Source organism: Aythya ferina, assembly GCF_964211825.1.
Source record: "Aythya ferina genome assembly, chromosome: 14".
Taxonomy (NCBI): domain Eukaryota; kingdom Metazoa; phylum Chordata; class Aves; order Anseriformes; family Anatidae; genus Aythya; species Aythya ferina.
Window position 1 is genome coordinate 6,721,693 of NC_140312.1, and position 16,321 is coordinate 6,738,013.

Below are 16,321 nucleotides of genomic sequence, written 5' to 3' on the forward strand. Positions count from 1 at the left end.
CATGAATCAATGGAGTTGATTCATCAGGAGATTTCAGCCAAGGGGTGAGATGGGAGCTGAGCTCAAATTGGATGCAACTTTCCTTCACATTGATGAATCTTGTCCTCAGTCCTTTGCGCATATCCATATACAAGGATTATTGCTGTTATTATTCAAGCTTGTCCCATGTGTTTTAAACCTATGAAACAAAACTGGAGGATATTAAATGGTGAAACATTACATGGGTGGTGACAGAGAAGCTGCTTCCTTTTGTATCTCATGCATTTCATTTGAACTGCCTTAGAAAAGTTCTCCCACAGGACAGCTCATGCTGTGAAATTCCCAAGGGATTTGACAAGTCATATGAATAGTCCGTCTGCTAATTAGGTGGCAGCTGGCTGATTGCATTCTTTGCTGGTAAAATAAAATTTTGGGGTGGAAGTTGGTAAAATCTCATGCAGATGAGTGAGAGGATTTTGCAGGTGTGAGTGCAAATGTCCATCCATCTCTCCCAGACAAACTAGAACAGAACAAACCACTGACAGGTGCTTTAGCTGAAGATCACTCAGAGGCCTCATTGCACTGTGCCCAGTGGGGATGGAAGATCTCACATGAGAGCTTGCCTTGAGTCTTCTGGTATGAATAGGAAGGCTGAAGGGAAAGTTTGCAGCAATAGGGATGCTAATAGTTACTGAGGTCCCAGCAGGCCAGTTACTTTCAGAGTTTAATGGGTAAAGGTAAAACCCTGGGGCATCGTGTGCTGCCATTCAGGTGCTGAGCATATGCCAGCGCAGTTCAGTATGGTCTTGCAGTACTGACTCCAGGTGGAAAAAAAATAATAATAATAAAAAAAAATCCCCCTTATTGAGGCTTCCAGTGCAGTGGCCTCTAGTTTGATCTATGCTTTAGTGCCTTTTTTTTTTTTTTCTTCATATTGCTCGGGCTGCCCTCTGTCTCCCATTTAAAAGTGTGTTCTCCACAGAGTTCCAGCAGAAGCAATGTCTGCTGGAGTCTGAAGACAGCCTATAGAGAAAAAAAAAAAAAAAAAAAGCTCTCAAAAGCATGATCTACATCCTATTTCTCCTTTTCCCTACATACTCATCACTGTATCTTATCCCTATGGAGCAATACTGAAGCCTAAGATAACTCTTTAAATGTCAGTCATTTAACTGCTAGTTATTTTAGCAAATAAGAGTGGGACTGTCTCCCTGAGGTTGATTGGAAAAAATCTTAAAAGAAAGGGAAAAAAGGCAAGTAAGCAAGAAAGAAAAGGAGAAGAGACAGGGAAAGGAACCGAAAGGACAAAGGGAAGCACCCAGCAGATCCCAGCACTCACGATGCCAGAATCTGACAGATACAGAGTCAGAGGAAGGCATTCCAGGACCATGAACAGGCTGTTTCTCATTGAGGTTGGGGACAATGATGAGCCCTTCGTGATGTACCTAAGCTACCCTGTCCCACCTGCAAGACTATTTTTCTGCCTCGGGGGTCTCATTTTCCTGCTGGTGTCAGTTGCTGCTCTGCCACTGTCCTTACTTTGTGGGTCCAGCACCAGCCCATCGGTTTGGAGGGAAGCAGCAGGGGCAAAGGGACCTATTCGCCAAGAATGAGGGATGTTCCTGTGTTTGGGAGGTGGCAAAAGGGCTGCTAACAATTTGCACAAGGAGGATGGGGAATATTCTTTCATTTTGACTCATGTTTTGCTCCATGCTCCCTTCTCCTTTCACATTATTCCCAAGTTCTGTTAACCCGTGGTGGAAAAAAAATGGAGTTAATACCCGTTTACTGCCAGGAACAATTGAGAGGTTTTATCTCTGAGAATCGCTTCAGCTCCATGTGTTGGCAATGCAAGTTTTTCTGCATGTAGATAACATTCAGGGTGTATTAATATGCTGTCATCTGGTTGTTCTCATGAGTGGTATTTGCTACATTCCCTGAGGCTCTGGTTCTTCTGGCATGGAGGGCTATATGAGTTGTAAATCTGGAGTCTGTCCATGCACAACTTTGTAATTCACTTTAGAGAACATTTCATGAAGGAAAAAGCAATTCTCAAGTCAGAGGAGCAGTGTTGGTGCTGGCAGAGAACCCCACAGAGCACAGAATCCCTCCCAGAAAGCCTTGTTCTCATCCAGAATTAATTAGAATAGTCCTTTGAAAATGGGTATTGAATCTGGATATACTCAGCTACATCAACTAATAGTCAGACCCGGAGCTTTTGATGGCATTACTCCAAGTAAGCAAGAACAGAATTGGCCCCCTGCCTAGGGATTCCAAACCTGATCACGCTCAATTCATGATGATTGCCTGTTTTTATGAGGATAAACTGGAAAAAAAAAAAAAATCACTGGAAAATAATAACTAGATTATTTTCAAGATATCTCTATTTTGTTATATTTTAGAAGGCACACCAAAATCATAACCATATAGAAGATAAAGCAAACATATGTGTTTTATGTGAATAGTCTTTTTACAACAAGAAGTTATCTCTTGTTAACATTGCATCTTACAGATGAGGAAAGGCAGTAAAAGTGTATTTGTACATGGAGTCCATGTAATATCTGTTAGGAACAAAAAAAAAAAAAGACAATTAAGCATAGCAGTCCCTTAAGAGCTTAGTCATCATTGAAACTGTGTATAAAACGAGGAAACCAACCTTTCATAGAGGTTGAAGGTTGTTGTTTTTTTTTTAAGAAATGAGCCAAAGCAAACTAACTACGTTGGTTCAAGGCTGTTCTGTGTAGATGGGAGCAGACTACTGCAACAATCAGACAAGAAGATATTTCACAACATTGTCCATCAGGGTTTTGGCTTTCAGTATGCTGCCTTAATATCTTTTAAAAACTAATTAGTTTCTTCCAGAAATAATGAAAGACCCATTTACATGCTGCCTAAAGATTTAAAAGGAGGTTCAAGTTTGCTCTGAGATTTTCATTTTATTTTGAATACTAGGATGTGTGTATAAAAAACAGGTCGAATATAGCTGATAACAAAATAGCCCTTACTCCTTCATGCAATTTTATCTATCACATTTGGGCATGCAGAGCATATTTGTAGAGTAAAAGTCCTCCCCCCCTTTTTTTTTTCCTCCTGGTTTTACTGACACCAAAGCTATTACGTTAGGCTGAACCAAAGCTCAAGCTAGACAGCATGCTGTCTCTGGAAATGGTGTGCAGCAGACACTTAAGGGAAGAGTACAAATGACACACTGTCCTCACCCTTCTTTGATGCTATCAGGGATGTAAGGCTTTCCTCTGCTAGAATTTACATCCATACTTTGCATCTTGTTTAACACCCAGCAATGAAGCAATCTCTTGACCGTTTGAAATGTTTTTTGGGGGTTCATTTATTTTGGGGCTCATCTGGCACAGTTACTGGATTTACTGCTGTATCACTTGGAAAAAAATACCCCTTGTCTTAAACCTACTATCTAATCACTTCTGTGTGTTCCCCTATTTTGTCATATGAAAAATAAGGAACACTGATTTCTTATTCATCTTTTCCAAACCACTGCTGGTTTTATGGACCTCTGTCAGCCCCTGGGCAGTTATCTCTTTTTCAGCCTGCACAGTCCTAGTCTCCTTAGTATTTGTATGTCTCATGTCGTCTGTGACCTCAAACATTACTTTAACCTTTTTGATGCCTTTGCACATTCTACAAGATCCTCTGGAACACAGGCAAGGGTTTCATCTGATCTTTTGCCCTTTCATGGGGTGGAAACTCCATCCTCATGGGGCTTGCTGTTTGCTACAGGTTGCTTGTGGTCCTTGTTTTGATTAGTGGACAATTTGTAGATCCAGGCTCCTATCAAACGGCAATGTAAATGGAGACAGATGCCTCTTGTGGCACCTGTAATGGACTGTTTCAGCCATTAGATCTGGAGAAATCATTTTTCCAAGGGCAGAACTGTTGCATTATTCATGGCCACTATTTCCACCGTAAACTCTTGTCTTATGATTACAGCCTGTCACACGCTCCCCCCCCTTGGCTCCTTCCCCCACTTTCATCTTGCACATTCATGTTTCTTGTTCCTTTGCAAACCTAAAGGTGTGTCTCTTTGAAGTCCTTGAGGAGGAACTACTCTGTCATGACAAGACCATGCAGCACCAACAGACTCGGTGTGTCTGCTGAACGAGGCAGCGCTCCTTTTCCTGCATACACACTTCACGTCATTAGCAGTGGAGCTGATTTTACTTGCACGTTAAAAGAAAAGTACATCTACCCATCTCCCACAGCTGATAGCCAAAGGGAGCAATTTGGTAGCTAGTTTGAATAACTCATATCACAATAGTTGTTGCTTCAAATTTTATACCACAGGGGGAGTAATTCAGATAGCCTGGACCAGCTTCATCTTGGATGTAACAAGAAGGAGAACTTTATAAATCTCCATGGGTTGCTTTAACCCTTTGTATGGTGTCCTAATATGCAGTTGTTTTAGAAAATTATAGGAATGGCAAAATATGCCCCAAATGGGAAAGTATTATATTTTCCATGTCTTTGTTGTACATAACTTCCATGCGCACTTAAATGAGTAGCATCAGCATAGAGCCAAAGAATGGTATGTGAAAAATAAGTGTTTGGGGAGTATCTGATGAATAAGAGTACTTTGTAAGGTTTGACCTTGCACATAGTTAAGCATAAAATTATGTTTGTAACCTTGTTCAAACCATTGCAGTGCTGGGGCTGAGGGATACTAGGTGCAAGACCATCTTTTTTCTGTGGTGCCATCCCAAGCCTTCCTTCCAGTCTTTTCTCAGCCTTGTCCCTGCTTTAATAATGAGACAAATTCAGGCATCACAACAGACAGAAAGCAGTATTACAGGAGTGAGAAGGGATCAAGAAGTAATTTTCCATCTCCTATTATGATTCTTATTCTGACATTTCCAGAAACATATGGCCCCGTGTTCTGTGAATGCTTTGCAGGGATGTGCTGTCCCTCCGCCTTGCTTCCCAGAACGCGCAGTCCCGCCCCACATGCTCACACCAGCCTGCGATGGTGCCTGGCATTGTGCTTCAGCCTGCCAGCAGCAGGAGGGCAGGATCTGTGCAGCCCATCCTCCCCAGGGCCCTCTGCACTTGAGTCCCTTTTGCTTCAGGAGCTCATTGAGACTCCTGGAGGTTATGAGCTGCCTCTTCTGTGGCTGTTAATAGGCTGGGAATTTGAAGAGATTCCAGTGAAAACCTTCTTTTTCCATTTTCCCCGACTCTCAGCATGTTATATTGAGCTGTGCAGACAAAAGGATATAATAAGAGAAAGCATTTACAAGCTTTGCATCAGTCTGGGAAATGCAGATTCCACGTGCTGCTGGGGGCAGAGGGAGAGGGCAGAAAGCAGCAGCGGATCCTGCAAGAGGAGCCCTGCTGCCGAGGAGAGCCTTGTGCAAGACAGGAGAGATCAGTCTGCAAAGCAGATGTAAATATCCAGGGTTTCCCCATGAATGGCTCTGGAAGTTTCCCAAGAACTGCCAAAGCTCTTGTCCCTTCCTGATGATTGCAGGAAAAATACAGGTGCCTTCTGGTCCAGCTATTTACATCATCAGGGCCTTGCATAATGCTCCCTGACTGTATTTCTGCTTTTTTAGTAAATTATTATGAAGTAGATATGGAAATACATATGTGAAGTGTCCTAGAAGAGTCCAACATGTTTTACATGTATGTATTCATAAAGGTTTCAAAGACCCTGTCATGCAAAACCTCCTTCTTTATATTTCCTTCCCTATCCAGGCTGTTCTAGGGGGAAAGGTTGTGTGTGTGGGGGGGGAGTCAAAGCCAAGGGAGAAACAAGCAAAGCGGAGGGAATTGGAAGGCAGGTGATGGGGAGGAATAAATGTCACCTGCATGTGTCACCAGTAACATCAGGGCTGCTGTGGCTCCATTGGAGCAGAGGATACTGTGGAGAATCCTCCCCCATAGCACAGCAGATGTAGGGCTGTCTGCGGGCACTGCGGTGCTCTCAGCAGGGAATGTGTCTGGAACCAAAGAGTTATTTGCAGTCTGCACTAGACGGGGCTGTGACTGCCAAACAGACAGCTCCTGACCTCCCAGCAGGTATCCCAAGAGAGAGCAGTTTGCTACAGCAGTGACCTGAGGATGCCATTTACCATGGCACTGTTTCCTCGAAGTCCCCCTTCCCAGCAGCACTTCTAGGAAGGATCTCTCCATCTCCTGCACACAGCACCAGAAAGCCCATTTTGTTTGTGGATCCCTGAAGATCGGATGGGAGCCTTCAACCTCACTGCACACCTCTTCTAATAAAGCTGCTGAATGTAATTAAGCTAGAGCAATATCTGCTGTGATGTTTCTAAAAAAAAAAAAAAAAAAAAAAAAGACATGCTAGGGGTAATTGCATCACTCAGCCCTCTCTGCCTCTTCCCCCACCACACTGACCTATGCAGGCACCACTTTTGGGATAATAACCCCTATGCACTTGTACCTTTCCTTCCAAAGAGAGCCTATGCAAAGGCCCGGTGTCACTCTGTCCCCAAACTGAGATGAGCTGTGAAGTCTCAGGGCCCTGTAGATCCAGGATTGGCCACCTCTGCTTAAGTGCTGGTGGGCTTCAGAAAGTGTTTTCATGCAGACCTCTGTGCCCCCAACTTCATCCCTGATAAAAGGTAAAAAGGTGAAGGGTCTAGGAGCCAAAATACCATATTATGGTATTTATCATGGTTTGACAGCAGTGTTTGGTGTCTGACACTGAGCAGAGCACTTCAGCAAGGATGAGAACCACTTGGAGAAAGTCCTGAAGGGACCCAAGTGCATCCCAAACCCTATAAAATATGACATTGAAGAAAAAGAGAATGAATTGGGGCTTAGTCTGGAATATGTAGCAGTAGTTGTCAAACCTGCAGAGGGAAAACAAGTAAGTTGTCTATTGACTGTGGCTCCATGGGTGATGACAGCTGGGGGCTGGATGTTAGGAGTTTGCCTGATGGTTTGGGGGTGGATTAAATGGGCCAGTAGTGAATGGAGAGTTGGTGGAACAGTCTGGAAGGATCGCTGCCAGTGATGCTTTGGGCAGAGGTGAGCCAGGTCTGTGGAGGGCTGGTACTGAAGGCACCTCCTGGCCCAAATCTCTATGTTTTTGTGGAAAGGCAGGAGTCCTGTTTCATACAACATCAGCAGAAATCTTGCTGGATTTTTTCTCAGGGAGAAAAGGGACTTGATTTGGCAGCTGTGGGTGTCATTAAGGTCTGCATTACCAAAGCATCTTCCAGGCAAAGTGATTTTCTTTACGGGACCATATTACAGTTCAGTGATTACATAAATAACCATGTTTTCTTTTCAAGACAGCAAGTAATGGCCCCTGGAGGTGCTGTGCAGCTGTATAACCTCTACAAGCTCTTGTAGTCTTTCAGAGACTCTTGATTTTTTCCCCACTGCCCCCCTGACTCACTTCTTTTTAATGATATTTACAGCATTTAATAACTAACTCCAAATTGCCTTGATAAACCACTGTGTTCCTGCATGTGGCTAAACTGAGTCTCTTTGTTAGTCTGTATGGATTATCCTCTTTCCAGAGCCAGTGGAGAGAGTGTGCTTCGGTGCACAATATATTCCATCTTTTGAAATTCATGAAGGGTTTTTCTTTACCTGCTGGGTTTCATTTCTCTAGGCCAGGTGCTGTCAAAACCTGAAATGTGCCAGCCCTTACATTCTCTCTATGAAAAAAAAAAATAAAAAATGGAGAGAAATTCACCCAGCAGGTGTAGGCAACATGTGGACCACAACCTTTCCACCTCACTGTGCACCCAGATGTGCGTGTGGTTAACTCATGACAGCTGAGCAGGCTGACCTTACAACACAGGCTGGGGTGAGATGCTGAAAGCCAGCAGCAGCTTACTGCTGAGCCAGGGCTCAGGCAATGGGATGAGTTCATGGGGATGGATGTGGTGGAGGAGCCTTTTTAACCACTGCCACTCTTCTCTATTCTGCCTGGTGTTGCTGCCTGAAAGCATTCGTTTAATAACTATCAGGCTCCTGAACCCATAAACTTGTTTTACAAGCCATGCATATTTAATGCTATATTGAATTGAAGCTCTTTTTTATTTATCTCTCTTCTTTTTTTTTATTACTGAAAAATTTGTAATTTTAAAATATGATTTTTATTTTTTACCTTGGAAGTTGAAGGTCTGTATCTTACTGAAAAAGAAAAGAAAAAAAAAAAAAAAAAAAAGATAATGTGACTCAAATGAAATAAGTGCAGGACCTGGAACTTTATGGACCTCACTCCCCCTCGCCCTGTACTGAGACTACAAGAGTCAATAGGACTGTCTGCCGCCCTAATTCAGTGGTGAAGCTCTGTGTGTTAATATTCAGAGAGGAAAAATCCCTAAGTAACATTGCAGGTGGTTTATGTGAAGCTCTTTCCCTCAGTTCTTACTGCTGTGAATTTGGACCAACACTAGATAAATGGATGGTTTAAATCGTTAGAGATGCTCCGATTCTGTGTAAATGATTTTATGGCCATCACAACATCTCCTGCAGTTGCTGTAGCACCACTTTAGGCACAAATCCCACTTAGATGGCAGCTGATGGGTGCGGAATCGTGTAAATAAAATAGCATCCTGTGAGATCCCAAACCCCACAACTTGGGGACCTCCATTGTGAAGGGAGCTGCAGAATTACTGTGCTCAAATAGGCAGTGGATGCAATCTTCCATCAAGTTCAGTCTGAATGCTTCTTTCTTGCTGCCAAGTCACTCTCCCTTTAATTAATATTTCATCCTGTTGATGCAACTTGTCCACTTATTTTCCCAGTTGTCTACAGTGTGGATTTCCCAAATTCTTTCCTCGGGGCACTTGCAAAATCAAGATCTCATATCTGAGGAGTTCCTTGCAGCTCAATTATTGAAATTTCTTGCTGAAAAATATATGCACTTTTAATTAAAAAAAAAAAAAAATACCCAACAAAACCAGCCTGGAGGTAGTTTGAAAGTAGGAGGAATGTTTTGTTAAAAAAAAAAAAAAAAGCCACAGAGCGCAAGTGAGTTAGCAGTTACAGCACTGTATGTCCAGAAACAATTAAAAACCTTTCCCCAGTGATGGATAAGGGGAAAGAGACTGCAACTGAGCCATGTCACCTTATAAAAATGTCAGAAGTTGTAACCACAGGAGACATTAGTTGCTGGAGGATCTTCCCTAATTGAGCTGCAGCAGAGAGCAAGGCATCCTCCTTCTCACCCTGCACATACACTGGTACTTGTGCAAGAAATCCAACATGAATGCAACATGAGACACTTTGGAGGTTGATTATGCAAAGCTTTGGCAGGAGGGATCTGAACAGAAGTGTTGGTGCAGAAATTTGGGCTGACTGCAGCCTGTACTTCAGTTGTGCTGAGCCCTCTCTGCTCCCATGCTGGTCCCTGTGCCACCAGGCAGTCCTGTTGGGCACAGGCCATGTTGGAGAATCTCTGCTACACCACCAGCAATGACCTGAGTGCATTTTTCTTTTGGTGCTGTACTTGTGTGAGAGCTCTAGGTGTGACTGCAGGAGCAGTCTGTAGGTGTGTGGATTATGACTATGCATTGATGTGTCTCTACCCTGAGCTCTGTGCATTCACAGGATGGCTGGAGGCTGCCTGTGGTGTGGTGGGACACAGTAACCTGGTTCTGAGGACAGGCTGGGCTGGGATCCTGTGCCTGGGGCAGCACGTGGACCCTCTTGGGACAGGCAGCATCCCTGTAGGCAAAACCTGCTGTAGGATTTGATAGGACACCAGGCAGAAGGTGACAGTGGGCACCACAAGACACGGATCTACCCATTCCCCTGGCTGTGTGCACATCTACCCTGACTTCAGCTGTGCTTTACTGGCATTTGGCAGCCTCCTGGCCAAGACACACTGGGGGCTGAGCAGGAGGCGGGTGCATGGCTGTCCTTTTTGCACGTACCAGATTGCTTCACTATTCACACAGCAGACTGGCAGCGCCTCCTACCCTCTCAGCTGTCATGTACAAGACTGTCAGGGCCCAGTTTTGTCCCTGTGACCCAGCTTGTGACCTCTTTTCTGTCCTTACTGCCACCTTCCTTCTGAATAAGCCTTGGTAGGGCTATTGGTGGTACCAAATCTACAAGCAGAAGTATGGTAGCAAGAGGTGAACCTCAGTTATTCATGAAAATCAGTGAGGTTCCTTCCAGTTGTGTTGTATTTTTGTACTTGGGAGGAGGAAAAATCCTGAGAAAACTGTGGCACTGCTAATTATAATGTTGGTGACAGCTAGCAGGTCAGCCAAGATCACCGCTTTGTTCCATGGGGACCACTGGCAGGCAGGACAGTCGTTGGCAAGCACCCTGGGGCTGAGTGGCTCTGAACAGCAGCTATGCCCAGGGACACCACAGCAATGTGTACTCATCCAGGTATAGTGTGGAGGGGACACAATCCTGCCCTAGGAGTAGGCATTGTGCAAAGTACTCGATGGGTAGACCCAACAGTTGCAAGGAGTTCTTCCTGTGCAGCTCATTAGCCCCATGATTTAATTAGTGGAGAAAATACTTGATGATTTATTTCCTTCTGCCAATGGTTCTTTGGAAGCAGAGCTTGTATTCTAAGTATTTTTAGGAGGAAGAGTTTAATGTGTTGTAGAAGAAAAGTTCATGAGAGGGTAGTGAAGGAATAGCAGCAGTAGGAGTTCTTCCTCCTGTCCTCCCTGCTGAAGATCAGAGAAAATGGGAGATGAGAAACAGAAAGAGAAGTGGTGAGATGGAAAGTGAGGGTGGAAAGACTGAAGGAGAACATTGGTTAGTGGGTCCTTTCTTGATGAGTTTGGTTTTTAAAGAGAAATAATATAAGTACAGGGCAAGCCTTGTCCAGATATGGTGCAAAAGGAGTCCACAGTCCGTGAGTTTCCTTTCACACTAGATCTCCTGTCTTTGCAATGTTAGATGCAGGATTTTGTACGCACAGAAAACCGTGGCTGATCACAGTTTGCAATGAAACCCTCATGTTTTTTCTTTTCTGCCAACCTCTCCCTTGAAATGTAAATAAATAAGGTTGGAGACACAGATAATGAGGCCCAAGGGTAAGGGACTAAAAATCCAACATCATGTTTTCTTTGGCTGAATTTCTGGGGGGGGAAAAAATAAGGCTAGATGAGGAATGATATAAAAAGAAATCAGACCTGTAGTTCACCACATAGGAAAGCTCAGAGCTGCTGTAGAGAAACAGTGGTATGCAAGCTAATGAATAAACACAAACAGTGGTGTGCGCTTCCTATAAAAACCTCCTTCCACCTCTTTTTTTAAGAGCAGATTGCTACTGACACCTCAGCAAAGGCTGCTTTGAAACTTTGTGCCTCAAACACTAGTGAACTCAGTGGTTGGTGGTCAGGAAAATTTTCAGGGGTGATCGCAGTCATTCTGAGCTTCACATCTCTCCAACTAGCTGCTGACCCAGCATTCAGCAAGGCCACACAGGGGCATTGTGCCTAAAATATTCATTGCATGTTAGCTACCCACTACACCTCCTCAGGAAGGAAGGTAGGATAAAAAGCTGTTCTTAGTGAGATCTCTAAAGAGGCAGCCAGTGGGATGGGTCTCCTGATGTCCCAATATCTGAAGCAGCCTCTCAAATCGCTTGTTAGCAGCCAAGTGAATGTGTCTGTGTGCAACTGCATGTGTTGGACTCGGACTGGACTTCTGGGGATGCATCTGCTGAACAGCAGCACAAGGGTTGCAGGCACCAGGTGGGAGTTACAACTAACTCCCTGTGAGAAGGATCGAGTTTATGTTGTGTTTCCTGGTGAAGATTGTTCCTCTACACTTGATCCTGCTCTTCTCTAGAGCATCCCTTTCAGTGTTGCATGTGACATCATACTAGCAGGACTGCAGATGGGCTTTCCTGATAGTCAGGCTTGTCTTTGAAAAAGGTGTGCTTAAGGGTTTTTAACAAAGCTGTCCCCTCCCTTTGAACAACTGTGCACTTCTGCCAGAAGCTTTGTACTCCCGTGCCTCCTAAGCTGAGCAGTCCCGTAACAACCATCAGCTCCCTGCAGATGCCCTGATTGGAGAAGCGAAAAACCAGTAGACCTTTGATTTCCACCGGTTTGCTGCAGTGCAGCTGGCTCCATGGCGCAGCGCTGGTGCCTCTGCCTGGGAAGCAGGCAGGGAACCACTTAGCTACACCACGGCAAAGTCAGCTCATGCTCAGCTCTGATACTTGCCTTGATACTGCTCTCTGAGACGTGGCAGTGCTGCCTAACCACACTGAATTAAAGATGTCTTTCAGGCACTGAGCAGCTTACATCAAGGAAGGCTTAGCTGCAAATCGGTGTGGTAATATAGAGGTTCCTGCTAGCTAGGAAGAAAAGAAATCTGAAACAATGCATGTTTTTCAAAAGGTGAGCCCGCAGAAGCTATTTACACATTTCAGTGAAGGGTATAGATGGATCTGTTACACTGTGGTAATGGGGACAGAAGGGCCATGTACACAGCGTTTACTAAAGAATCACACAGTGAAGATACAGCCTTTAATGTGTTACCCACTGGTGCTGGGTGTCTCTACCTGATTTAATCAACAGAAAGCCTGAGTATCTACATAACTTTGACTTAACTCAGAGGCTACAGGGGTATTGCTGCCCCCTGCTCCAGCACTCGGAGTGAAGCAAGGCACTGGGCATGGCCTCAGGTAGGGGGGAACCTGCAAGGTGCAGTGCCCCGCATGCCTGGGTGTGCTTGGGGCTCTGCCGTGCTGCCAGCACATGTGGCCGGGCTGTCCACCCACGGGTGCTGCAGAGAAAGAACAGGCAGAAAGCATTGCACACCCAGCTAGTGACTTCTCAGTCTTCACTTAGGTTTAACGTGAAGCATGTATTTAGCTGCGTTGCTGGATGGGGCTAATACAGTGTCTGCATGCGTGCGTGGGCAGAGGGCTGAATGGTGATGATTTTCTGTGCAGCTCTCGGGTAATTGCTCTGGCTTGGTTGGGGCTTTTTTAGAATTGTTTGCAAGGGCTTGAAGAGGAAAAAAAGAAAATGCAGACAAGCAGAGGCAGTCACTCAGAGAAGCTCCTGCAGGCAGGAGAGTGTGAGCGGTGCCCCACTGACTCACTTTGGACCTCCCCCCCAGCAGTGTGTGAGCACAGCCTGCCTCTGCTGCCGCTGTGCGCATTCAATTCCTTCCAGCTGCATGCTGCAAATGGGTAGATGGTCATCAGAGCAATGAAGCATGTCCTTGCCCTTTGCGTGGGAGTAGAGGAACTAGCTAGATTTTGGGATGCAATGCATTGGCCCATTGTGTTCATTTAAAGATCAGGATTATTAAATGCAGCCCTGTGCATTGCTGCTGGGGTGACAACTACTCGCAAGCTGCAAAGCTCACGCACGCAGTTTAAGAGAACAGATGCGACTTTTCATATAGCCTTCTGGTTCCTTTTAATAGAGAACTATAAACAAGGTTATTAATTATATCAACAAGGAGAGTAACACCAGGTATTTTCCCCGGTGTTTTCACGGCTTGCAGAGCTAGAACAAATCCTCTGTGCCAGCAGTCTCCAGTGGATTTGAACATGAGCTTAGAAGCCAGGAACACCTGGTTCTTTCATCGGCTTTGATACAGGCTCATTGTGTGACATCCAAAAAGTCCCTTGAAGTTTGTTTTTTTGGGAGGTACTGAGCAGTCACTGCTGCTCAGCACATCTGAAAACAGCCTGGTCTGGTCCTCCATAAAACGCAGCCAAAGGCTCCTTCCAGCTAACAGAATCAAAGGCATGTTATGAATGCAAAGTTTATTATACGTCTACCGTGTAATGTCATGTGGACTCGTAACATAGTAAACACTGCAGATATTCCAAAGACATAAAATCTTATCTGTAGTAAACAGATTCTGAAGCTCCTCACTGAATTACTCTAAGCCTCGTATGTCCCTCTGTAAATTTTGGTTGAGTTTTGGCCCTTGAAGGTGTTTGCAGACTGCTGCCATATTCCTCTATTGAATATCTGCCAGACCCATCAGTCCCAGGCCCTTCTGTTAGCAACACAGCAGATGCACTTAAAGTTACGAAGCCCAGAGTAAGCAAATCTAAAGTGTTTAATCTATTATTAATCAGTCAGTTGCAGAAATGATAGGGCTCTGGGGGACCTCAGAAAGACATCAATATTTATGGCCTCATTAGTAAATGCCACTTTTTTTTTTTTTTTTTTTTTTTTAAAGAAATAACAGGATTATGAAGGATGTTTATGTTTCAAATCATTCCATAAAGAGGCAATGTCATGTTTTGGGATGGGAGGATTCATAACAAGGTATTTAATATTTATCATAAGGTATTGAGGCTTCCACTGTACTTCTGTTCTTGGTCTCTCATTCAAGCTTTCACCTTCTCTAGAAACAATGACCCAAGCTGCAGTCAGAGAGCCCCCACAATTCTGAGCTATCATTTAGGCAATTTTTAAAAAAGAAAAGATAAAAGCTCCCTAGTTCCATTTGCCAAGGTAAATTTTATATGTTACATGCAAAAGAAGCAATGAAATATGATTTCAGTTCCAAAAGAATTCTACCAATTACAGGTGATTTTTCTGGACTGAGATTAAACTCGTTCTGCAGTGCTAGTCCCTCACAGTGTTTTGCAGTTCTTGAGTTTGTTTCTTGACATTTTCAGCAACCACCTTAGTGATGCTTATTTTAATTATTGTTATCCTTGATACACAACCCTCTTAGCTTGATTAGCTTTTACTTTCATATATTCATAAAGGCTTGGTTTTTGTGTTTGTTTGTTTTTGTTTTTAAATGCACTACAGTTTTAGTTTGGGTTTTGTTTTTTCTTCTCTCTTTTTTTTTTTTTTTTTTTTTTTTTTTTTTTTTTTAACCAAAACCTTCAGTCTTATTTGCAATTTCTAAATTTTTGCAAAAGGTGTCTTCCCTGGAATAGAAGAATAATCTGTCTCATCTCAAGATTACTTCAATACCACCATCACTAAGGCAGCCTCTGTTGAACATTATTGTTTTCTGTTTCATGCAGGAGATGTTGAGGGGAGAGAGCACTGGAGCAGAGACTAAAATCCAAGTGGGAATGAGAGGATAAACTAAATAAAAAGGAGAATAGCACCGTGAAAAAAAAAAAAAAAAACGTCCATGAAAGGAGCAAAGAAAAGAGGCAGAGAGAGGACATTTCAACGGAAAGAAACAAACTCTTAGCCAATGTAGGGTTGTCTTTAGGTCATTGATCTCGTCACTTATCCCTTCTTGTGCTTGCAATTCCCTTGCTGTCTCTTGACTTGGTCATTGATTTTCCCTCTTTCACACCCAGTGCAGGCTTTTCTGAATAGAAAAATGAGGTATACTGCACATTAATTCGTGTTGTAACAAATGAGCAAACAGAAAACCCACCAGCCTGGGCCTGAGTCCAGTAGCACGAAGCTAGTAGAGGCCGATAGAGGATCTTTCCTCATGCAAACTGACTGCACAAAGTCTTCTGGTGTGTCAAAATTGTTTTACAGAAGCTGGCAGCTTTTCAAGAGCTCACTGCACCAGGCATTCCCCTTCTCTAATCTCTCTGTCCAGGGAGTTTGAGACCTTGTTCTCCTTGTACACACGAGACCTATAATCACCACGGCTGGTTCATTGTGCTCTTTGTGCGCTAAGAAATGAGATGTGGGATTCCTCCTCCTCTTCCCACAGCGAGGCTTGTTTTGTGGGTACCTCCTCCACTGTATGAGTGGGCAGTAGTACTCTCCTTTCCCAGGTGGGTGGTAAGCTCTTCTGAGGGCTGAGAGACCACTCAGGAAGACATGTTTGAGTGGTGGGTCAGCACAAGGTCTGTGCTACCTGTGCAAGAGCTTGACCTGCAGTACCATATGCTCTACTCTTTGGAAACATCACCTGTGGCATTCACAAGCCTTTGCTACTTTAGTTTAAAAGTATTCAGTGATTTCCTCTTTTTTTTTTTTTTTTTTTTTTTCTACCCATTGATTTGATTAGACCAGCTTGATTTTGTCCAGGAATTTTGTTCTCTCTGCTCTGTGTCATGCCTGATGCCAGAGTATTAATTCTCCCTCAACATTTTTGTCCCGTTGCTGCACCCCAAGCCGTTGAAGATACATACAGATTTCTGTATAAAGGTGGTTGAAAACTTCTGGAAATGTTCTCAGTCAAAATAGGTCTTTGCCATAAAAGATTTTTCCCGCTCAAGAAAGTAGTAGTTTCCTTAAATGTTTACTATCTTTTTACCACTGCAAATCTGAAATAAAAGGTAAATGTGGAGTTTCCTATGTATGCTCACACTTTTTGCCAGTTTGCCACTTACCTCCCACCTACCAGTTGGAAAACAGAAAAAAAAAAACACAACCAACATGTGATGCCAATCTCCACCTATTTGCATACTTCTGTTTTCCCATCTTCTCTCTTCTGATCAAGA

At 43.8% G+C, this 16,321-nt stretch overlaps 1 protein-coding gene across 3 annotated transcripts in view; it reads left to right on the plus strand.

Moving 5' to 3' along the window:
• GRIA1 (glutamate ionotropic receptor AMPA type subunit 1) overlaps positions 1 to 16,321 on the plus strand; it is a 123,500-nt gene that overhangs the window by 21,677 nt on the left and 85,502 nt on the right. The window lies entirely within an intron of this gene.